General features: G+C 37.4%; 1 long non-coding RNA gene across 1 annotated transcript; it reads left to right on the forward strand.

Moving 5' to 3' along the window:
- Positions 1-5,887: 5,887 nt before the first annotated feature.
- On the forward strand, positions 5,888-7,179 carry LOC122239258. Its single transcript, XR_006218208.1, has 3 exons — positions 5,888-6,068; positions 6,904-6,952; positions 7,048-7,179. It is a non-coding gene; the product is annotated as an uncharacterized LOC122239258 (long non-coding RNA).
- The last annotated feature ends 3,578 nt before the right edge of the window (positions 7,180-10,757 follow it).

Below are 10,757 nucleotides of genomic sequence, written 5' to 3' on the forward strand. Positions count from 1 at the left end.
AGAAAGTACAAAGGAGAGGAGTCCTTTAGTCTTAGCCCTTGATGTGCTAAAGCAGGATGAAAGGATTTGGTGAATTTCTGTGCAACCCACTACCCCCATTGCCTCACCTGATTTCCAAGGTTTTTTTGCATTGCCTACAAGTTGAAGACCAGCCCTCTCCTATCCTAAGGTGATGAATCTCATCTCAGAATGAGAGACTGCAATGAAACATGATTTATTTTATTATTATTTTTTAAGTTCACTTATTTTGAGAGAGACAGAGATGCACACATGGGGAGGGGAAGAGAGACGGAGAAAGAATCCCAAGCAGGCTCCCTACTGGCAGCATAGAGCCCGACATAGGGCTTGAACTCACCAACCGTGAGATCATGACCTGAGCTGAAAGCAAGGGTCAAATGCTTGACAGACTGAGCCACCCAGGCCCCTGAACATGATTCATGAAATATGTTAAGATGTATCATTCTAATGTCTATGAACTATTATCTCTCTTACTAGTGACGTTTGTGTCCTAGAGGAGAATTCCTCAGGCCATTTTCTCACACAATATCCCAAAACAGGATCATGTTGAAAATCTTTCATGCCTCATGTAATTTAACCCTGATCATTGCACCAAATGCTGTCTGTATGCATGATTTTGGCCTGAGAAGAAAGGTAAGGCATTCTTCTGGAAAATATTATGGAAGATACATTTTTAAAATCTGTGATATATTTCCAACTTATTTTAAACCAATATTAGAGATATCATATTTATATCAATCTTCTAAAAACCACCTTGGTAGTGGGGTAGCTTTGTAAATCTTGCTCATTACCTTCTATATTCCAATGTACCACATCAGAGAGGTTAGGCACAAAACTGAAATGATTGATAGATGTTCACATAATAGTTACAGTGGTGTGTGCTTAAAAAAATAAAGCATTGCAGTCTATGCTGCTATCTCATTGCACCATACACCTTTGAGCTAATGAGAACCTCTTCCATATATTCAGATGGAAATCTTGCTTTTCATTCAGCACATTTCAGTTTGCTGGTTTTAAAAGAAGGCAGAGAGGTTCAACATTGTTACATGGTTTCCCTGGAGGAAGGCAGGCACAGAGATAATGTTGTAAGTGATCATTTACTATTTTGTTAAATATCTAGAGAAAAGCATTATAGGTAGTGTACTCATGAAAGGATTTGTATTAAGGGTGATCAGATATAGTCCAGTTTCTGATTTCAACTATAAAGGAAAGGAATGTGTCTCTACAATGATGATAAAGTTGAGGAGGCCTATGAACACAAGCAACCAGTGCAAACTAAAATTATCAAAATACCTGCTTGTCAAACTGTTGGGTGGAGGGGAACATCATCTAGAAAGGAGATATAATTTAAAATAAAAACCCTTTGGTAAAGTTCACTTTGATAATGAACCTAATTATTTTCAAAACACATATGAAACTTAATCTTATTAGTCAATAGTTGGAAATATTACACACATTTAAGACTGAGACTAATGGTCTTAAAATTCTTTGGAACAATAGTGAGCTTAAGACTCTAAAAATAAAAATCTCTTTAAGCCAGATTGATTCAAGTATTCAATTTTGAAAGGACAAGAAGTATTTTAAAAAAATGAGAGGTGGGGAATGGTATCAGCTATCATACTATCCTCGCAGTAGAGTTCAACTCTGTGCCCTCCTCATTGCCTTTGTGCCCACCCCGGCTAGGGATGAAGATCTCAAGCACTTCCAGCTTTAAAAATTAAAGGGACACCTGGGTGGCTCAGTCCGTTGAGCATCTGACTTCTGCTCAGGTTATGATCTTGCAGTTTTTTAGATCGAGCCCCACATTGGGCTTACTGCTGTTAGCACGGAGCCCACTTTGGATCCTCTATCCTCCTCTCTCTGCCCCTGCCCCACTTGTGCTCTCTCTCTCTCAAAAATAAACATTTTTAAAAGTTTTAAAAATTAAAATTAAAAACGACTTACTATGTATCAGAGCCCACTTGTAAGACTGTATGTTGTGGAAACACTGTAGAATATCGCCTACAAAAACAGTTCTGACTTTCACAATAATAATACCTGTATCAAAAGACAACTAATACTCCATTTACATTTAAATAGGGAGAGAGAAAAAAATCCAAGACATGATAAGCAAGCAGGAAAACATTTTACAATGGCACATGTGGTTTACATGACTATTCTGGGAAAGGCTATCTAAATATTGATGAACAATAGCTCTCGCGGTGTCTTTCTGTCTCTATAACCCTCGAATAATTCATTAATCTAGCTAATATTATTAGCAGTGGCAAAATGTCTGTTCAAAGTCAATAATTAAACATTCTCCTTCATGTCCAATGAGCCACTCTAACTAGCAAATCAAGCAGATGTCTGTATGGTTTTTTTTTCAAGAGACTCCTTAGTCTCTCTATACATATATACATATATAAACTCTATGTAGGATCTGAACCTAAAACACACACACATATACACACACACACGCACGCATGTACACACACACCTTAAAAAGGAATTTCTTAGGTAATAATGGGTGAAATAGAATTTCATGACTCTGTCTCCCCTTCTCTTTTAAGGGCCCAATCTCCCACCATCGTCGCCCCTGCTCAGAAGCCTTTTTCTCTTACTTTATCTACTCCCAACAGAGCTCTTCTCAGAAGATTTCCTTTGATTTGTAGTTTATATCACTGACAAGACTTCAAGTGTTATCTTCCAGAAGCAAGGCTTTTTAATAAGGACATAGTGTCAGAACATCAGGCAGCAGTATCCTTGAAGTCATACCTTTGTCTAAAGGAAATATTTCTTAACAAGTGGTCCATGAGCCTTGCATCAGAATTACCCAAGAACTTAAATGTGCATATTCTCTTTGCTCTATCTCCACTGTAGAGATTTTGATTCATTAGATCTGGGGTGAATCTCAGTGTTTCTAAAGTACACTAAAGTTTGAGAACTAAAGGTTTAAGGGTTAAAAGCATGGAGTTTGCCATCAGCAAATGTGGCGCTAATTATTAATTGTGTGATACTGTGTGAGTGAATCTTCATAGTGTGTGTTTTGCTCATTTATAACATCAGATAATAATACCTTCTTTTTAGGGGTGTTGTGGTGACCCAACATGTCAAATGCCAAATCCATCAGAACCCTTTTAGTTGTGAATGAATGAAAACCTAATTATCTCACATAATTGAAAATTCTTGAGGAAGATATGGCTTCATGGTTTACTTGATCCATAACTCAGTGGACCTTTTTTTTTTTTTTCATTTTCTTTTCTCATCTCCGACTTTTGCCACGTTGACTCCATTCTCAGATAAGCTATTCCTTTGTAATTACAAGACAGCAGCAGAAACTGAAACGTGATATTTTTCCAGGTTCAAATTTCAAAGGAAAGAGAAAAAAAGGGATTCTAACTGGACTGTTTGACATAGTTCATCTGTCGGGAGGCACCACTCCATGTGTCTCTCATGCTCCATGTATCTTGTTGCGTATGCCAAGAATAAAGGCTCTGACCACTTTTTTCCTGGGTTATTTCTCAAGGTCGTGCTTGTAGCAAGAATCTCGAGCATTCAAGTAATGTCTCTTTTAAGAACAGGGAAGACTTGATTACTGCTTGCTATGAAGTGGTGGTTTCCCCAAGATCAGTGTTCCTTAGTTGTAACATAAACCCACTGCTGCACATCATCCAGATGGGCTCATATAGAGTCAGCTCCATGAGAATCAGAAGCAAAAGGAACTCATGGAAATCATGTTGCTTCCTGGCTGCACCATAAAGTAATAATATTCTTTGTCTCTGACCCAGAAATCTTGTGTTTTCTGCTAGCATCTATAAAACTGCAATAGACTAACTTATTAGCTTATAATTTAAGTGAAATCAAATTTCAGACTGACAGTATCTATCAATGAACCCACTGGCAGGGTCTGGGGAATGTTTTGGGCTGGACCTGGGCTCTCTACTCTACTCTTGGAGTTGTGAGGGTCAACTCCACCCAGAAGTAGGAGGGACAGCAGGATGGGATTCCCCCCCCCCCAAAAAAGTGAGATACAATTACCCAAAGTAGATAATGAAAGGTATGTTATATGGCAAAAATTAAATTAAATAAGAACCATCTACAACTGCCTAGCACAGATCCAGGAACCAAAGAGATAGACAGACTGATACAGTTATCTCAATAAGTGACAGATTATATTATTATTAATCATTATTGGTATATCTACAAGAGAAAGAAAATTAAAGGGATTCATGTTTTAAAATGCTTCTACTTCTAGTCATATAATTAAGTGGATGGTGTCAGATTAATTTTAAATATACAAAACTTTGCTTCATTTCTTTACTTTTTTATTTAAAATTTTTTAACGTTTATTTATTTTTGAGAGAGAGAGAGAGACAGTGCAAGCAGGGGAGGGGCAGAGAGAGAGGGGGACACAGAATCTGAAGCAGGCTCTAGGCTCTGAGCTGTCAGCACAGAGCCCAACATGGGGCTCGAACCCACAAACCATGAGATCATGACCTGAGCTGAAGTCTGGCGCTTAACCGACTGAGCCACCCAGGTGCCCCACTTCATTTCTTTAAATGTAAGCACATGTGAAAGTTGAGCAAAATATATTTCTATTTATATAACATATTTTTTCTATGATAAAGAATATAGTGATATTATTTATTTGGGAAATTCAAAAACATCTCACAGATATTACTGATAGATTCCAAATGACTTCAAGAGAATCAGTCACTCTGTGCATCAGATTCTGCATCTTTAAAATGAGAATAATTAGATATCATTGCAGATTAATATCAACTTACTACATTTTTATAAGATGAATGACACTGTTTATATATATTTTAAAATAAGGTGATAGAGGCATTTTAATGTTATACACAGCTTACAGTTAAACATACTGAAAATGGCATTGAGATTAGAAACATAAATGAATGAAACATGAAGTAATGTACAAAGACTTGGTTGAGCCAGCTCCGAAGCTACATTTTATCATCAGCAATTGGGGAGAAGTTTGCTTTAAATACAGCTTTGAGTAATAGAAATAAGATAGTGCACCACAGCCAAGATGGGTACGAATGATTAGTAAAATAATATCCAGACAAATTTCCTTCTGTTTTAGTGGGGCTCACAAAAACATTTGTGTCACATATTCGGGGCCTGAGACCATTGTGAAGATAACCAACTCCCGTGAATTAGAATGACAGTTTCAGTTCCCCTCAGATTTCATAGCAGTTTTATAAAACTGTCAGTAACCAGAGTTTAAAATACAGCAGCAGGGCCGGCAGGGAAGGAGAGAGAAGTAACATGTATTCAGTACCCGCTTTGTAAGTGACACATTTGCTAAGTGCTTTATATGTCATCTTATTTGGTCTTCCCCAAGATCCCCATGAACAAGAAATCTTTATTTCTCTTACAAGCAGGGGGGAAGGGGGAAGGAGGGAGGGAGAGAGAGAAAGAGAAAGAAAGAGAGAGAAAGAGAGAGAGAGAGAAATTGTCCAGCGTGTTAAAACTGGTAGTTGGAAGAATCAGTACTAAAAATCAAACCTATTGACTCCAAGAACCATCGTCCTTCTATCATATCAGCTAAAGTGCTTTTAAATGACACACAGAGTCCATTCCATATACTACATAGAAATGGGAAAAGTTCGACTATTGCCTCAAGTTTTACAAATCACAGTGACCAAAACCAAAACGTCAAAATGTACCATCCTACTAGTGGCCTGTACCTAAAGGAGAATAATCAAATAGATTATTGGCAAATACTAAAGAAGCTATATAGTATTTTCCACAGAGACAATTCGATTGCCCATGAAAAACACGTTTCATCTCTAAGCCAAATGTACCCGTGTCAAGAACTCCACTGAGTACATCTAAGGCCTCCCCATACATGCTCTTCCTCTAAAGAGGGAGATGTAACAGTGGTTAAGTAGGTGATGTCAGGAATCAGAATGCCTGGTTAAGAATCCTGGCTTTGAAAACCACAGGCTATGTCACTATGGGCCAGTTATCCACTTACGCCTCATGCTTCTTAACTGAAAAATGAGACTAAAAATAATTTCTTTTCCATAATGTTAGCAAAGTGACATGTAAGTCCTTTTGGTATATTTTAGACACTTTAATAATCCTTTTCATTAACATAACTATCGGAGATAGCAATAGTTCAAGAACACTGAAAAGCAGAAACGGTTTTCTTTTCACTTATGGAGATATAGTAAATATGCTCCAATTATTAAAAATTAAATAATTAAGAAATATTAAAGTAATCATTAGATACTACAACTTTAATGGCCAGAATAGGACAAAACTCTGGAGTTCATAAATGCAAAATTCTAGATGAGTAACATTAATTCAGTACTATAAACTACTGTAAACAGTTTTGGACATTAGTAACAAGTTGAGATCTTTTTTCCTCCCTACTTTAAATTTTTTTTAACATTTATTTATTTTTGAGAGAGAGAGATAGAGCATGAGCCGGGGAGTGGAAGAGAGAGGGTGGGGTGGACACAGAATCCAAAGCAGGCTCCAGGTTCTGAGCTGTCAGCACAGAGCCCAACACGGGGCTCAAACTCATAAGCCATGGATGAGATCATAACCTGAGCTGAAGTTGGACGCTTAACCGACTGAGCCACCCAAGGCGCCCCTTTCCTCTCTACTTTAAGCTAGTAAGGTGTTATGCTGTAAGAATAGTGTAAAGTAATTGAAAAGCATTAAACTAATTTTTTTAAATCTGGCATTCTTCCCAGTTAACAGGTCATATCATTTATCAGGATAATAATTAAATAGAATCCACTGAATTATTTATGTGAATAGAGTCTAGTTAAGATGAGAAACTAAAAAAAAAAAAGAAATCTTCCCACAGATTGAAAGCTGTTATTAGAAAATTATAAAACAACTTATTTTCTTATAAATTCTTTTTGTAAGTTGTCTCATTGAATCTCTGAGCAGAAGGAGTAGCGGACCAAACAAAGAGGTAAATATGCAAAGCACAGCTTCAAACAGCTGTGGACACTTTAAAGCTGGGGTCTGCCGAGTACTTCTTTGAAATGAGTACTGTCTCACCTGCAGCTGCATCTCTCGTCTCATTTGCAAACCAAGGATGGATCTGTAAGAATGAAATTGATGACTGCGTTGATTCCCCCGAGAGTTCATCCTTTTCCTGTGGCAAATCTTCTCCCAAGTGAGAATCTCTAGAATCATCACGACCAATACCCAGTTACATCCCATTTCGAAATGAAATAAAACTGACTCCACTCTAAATTGAGTATATCTTCAAATTTTCTTATCATTTTTCTGACAAAAACACAGAGGAGATGAAGGGCAAGCTAAGTGATGGGTTCTTGCAAAGATGGTGAGCGGCAATGAGCAGGATGGAAGGTCAACCAGGATTTGCTTGGAGAAGACCCAGTGCATGCTCTTTCTTCCTGAAGCACAGATGGCAGGAACCCGATTTCCCAGTTGTTTTCCACAAATCTAAAATTTCCTAAGGGCCATTTATTTTTGATTTCTCAGTGCCTAGCCCACTATCTGAAAGGTAGCAGTACCCAGTAGCTAGGAGCAGGAACTGAGGAGCTCAGTGACTTAATAGCTCCCTGACCTCAGGTAAATGACTTCATATCTTCACCTTGGCTTTAATTTCCTCATCTATAAAGTGGGGGAAATGCTAGTACCTACATCATAGGGTTGTTATGAAGGTTAAATCGATTAATATTTGTAAAGTATTTAAAACAATACTTGACACACGATGAGTTTTCTAAGCATTCAGCAAAATATCATTACTTTAAATTGATGGACTTATTAGGACCACGCAAAGTTTTTAAATCACTGATTTTGGTATTGGGGCCATTGCTTAGCTCTTAAGTATCTCTCTCTCTCTCTCTCTCTCTCTCTGCCTGCCATCTTCTGGAATCTTCCCCACATGAGCATCTCACTCTCACATGTCAACTAATTTTTCTAAAGTACAAGCAATTAATGACTTAAATTATGAATCCCTTAATCATAAGTGTGTTGGCTTTTTAAAAAAATTTTTTTAAACTTTAATGTTTATTCCTGAGAGAGAGAGAGAGTAGGGGAGGAACAGAGAGAGAGGAGACACGGAATCTGAAGCAGGCTCCAGGCTCTGAGTTGCCAGAGCTCGGTGTGGGGCTCGAACTCATAGACTGAGAGATCATGACCTGAGCCGAAGTTGGATGCTTAACCCACTGAGCCACCCAGGTGCCCCCAGTGTGTTGGCTTTTCAATGAGAGAGAAGAACATGGTTCCCTAACCCAGCTGTACATCACACACATCTGGGAAGTCTTTTAAAAACATAGATTCCTAATGCCCAGTTTAAGAACTCTCGAAAATAAAGCCCAAGCATCATTTGGAAATAAGGTTTCCACAGGATGCTACCACAGATGGTTTCACTAACTCGTATTTGGGGAGCCTCCACCACAAATTCAAAAGACTTCACAAAGGAAAGTACTCCATTTCTAGGGAGGAATTTTGGGTGTGATTAGTCTACAGTAGTGGAGGTGGCATTTTTGTTTTTGTTTTTCTTCAGTCTGGCATCTTTTTCAGCCCTTCAAATTTCACGACACCATCATCAGAATTGCCTGGAACCCCAATAGCTCTGCAGAGGCCTTCTGTAAATCTCCCAAGTACAAGGGTGTTGTTGCCAACCCCTCTTTTACTGGTATCATTTTCAAGAACAATGGAAAATATTCACTCTGATATTCTTCCTCTTTGATATTCTTCCTGCAGATCCTTCTCTTCAGGGGAACCAGCCTTTGTACATACATAAGTGTCTGTAGACTTCCTTTCTATATCCTTACCTGCTCTTTGGGGTCTTGGTTCATGCTCCATCAATTACTCAAATTAAACAAGAGTATATGACATGCTTAACCTTTTTTTTAAAAAAAAATTTTAACGTTTATTTATTATTGAGAGACAGAGAGACACAGAGCATGAGCAGGGGAGGGGTAGAGAGAGGGGGAGACACAGAATCAGAAGCAGGCTCCAGGCTCTGAGCTCTCAGCACAGAGCCTGATGCGGGGGTCAAACTCATGATCTGTGAGATCATGACCCTAGCCGAAGTCAGTCGCCCAACCAACTGAGCCACCCAGGGGCCCCATGACATGCTTAACCTTAACCTCTTACTCTGCATCTTTTTCTACTTAGCTCCTGTGATTAGCATATGCAATTTAAAAGTCACATTTACAAAGGGCTTTGAGATCACTGAGCAAAAGCAGACTTTGTTTATTGGAAATGTTAGTTCATTAGCCATTATAAGGAATGGAGACTATGCCGAGGTCTGAAGAAATGGTGACCGTGAGCAGTGGGGCTGGTGGGGATGACACTGACTGCTATTATCTCCGTCACCCTTGTTATGACCTCCTTGCTGTGCAGCGGTAGTCGAAGCAGCTTCAAAGGAGTGGGTTATTAGCGTTCAGATGAGCAAACATAGGAATCCTAGGGTCTCACTGGATATTTAAGGCCATGATAAAAAGAATGAAATGGAGGACTAATGACTTGGAAAAAAAAGTCAAATGACAGATATGACTCTAAAGGGAGAGTGTAGGGTCTAACATTTGCTACATCAGAACAGTATTTAGCCTAGGTATAAAAGTATGGTAGCTCAATATCCAAGAATAATTCAAATAAATGTAGTGTTTCATCTGTTTCCCATAAGTGGCATAAAACTAGAAAAATAAACATTGGCCAATAATATGAAAGACAACATGTTTTGCAAAGAATTCTCTAGGAATAGGAAAACTTAAAATTTTTGTCAAAAGTATTAGAGAAAGAAAAAAACCAATGCTTAAAAAGGCCAATTTCATTTAATTTCTTTTTCATAGTCTTCAGTAAAATATAAGAAAAATTTTAGTACTGAGGATAATTTATTTAACAAAAGTCACACCTGTTTACTCCCATTTACTGTCATATTTGATCACCACTTGAAGGTTGAAGGTTAGTTTTGAATTGGAAAACATATTTTAATAGTTTGTCTAGTAAGATAAAACCCCCCAAAAATATTCTCTAAAACAAAAGATTTGTGATAACACAACCCTGTAAATAGCCTAGTTCTATTTCTTTGTTTCAATCATTTGCCCCCCACCCCCCAATGATTTATTTCTTTTACAAAAATGACAAATTTCAGATAGCAAGTTTGCAGTTGTGGACTCTTAAAATATCTTACTTGAAAAGATTATATTCATATTATTGCCTCACTGGAGTAATGCCTTATGTGTGGATTAACGTCCCTAGACAAGTAACATTGGATAGTAATACTTTGCACAACTGAAAGGTTATGAGAAAAAGTTCCTTAAAAATGTGTTTTTCTTTTCCCTGGGATTTGCCTTTTTATGAATCCAGAGTGAGTCATCATTCATATTGGACAGGAAAGCCCAGTATTTGTTTTTGGGGTAAAATTTCATTTGCCCCAAATTTCAAGTATAAACAAATTTCATAGTATAAATTTATATACAAATATAAATTTCATAGTATAAACAAATAATCTCACAGCCAACAATTTTTTCGGCATGAAAATCAAAAGAGGTTGAGAAATGTACATTTGTTTTACATACTGAAGGGAGATATTTGGCAGCACCTAGTATTGTTATATTTATGAAACAAATTATAGAATCTCATTTTTACAAAGGCACATGAGTCTTTAGGTTACCATAAAAAAGTGCTCTAAATTTCATGAATTATGTAACTAATGATTGACAGATTTTTTTTAGTTGATTTACTCTTTAGTTGAAAAATTACTAAAGTAAAATTTTACCCAAGTTTTTGAG

The sequence above is a fragment of the Panthera tigris genome, chromosome B3 (assembly GCF_018350195.1).
Source record: "Panthera tigris isolate Pti1 chromosome B3, P.tigris_Pti1_mat1.1, whole genome shotgun sequence".
Classification (NCBI taxonomy): Eukaryota; Metazoa; Chordata; class Mammalia; order Carnivora; family Felidae; genus Panthera; species Panthera tigris.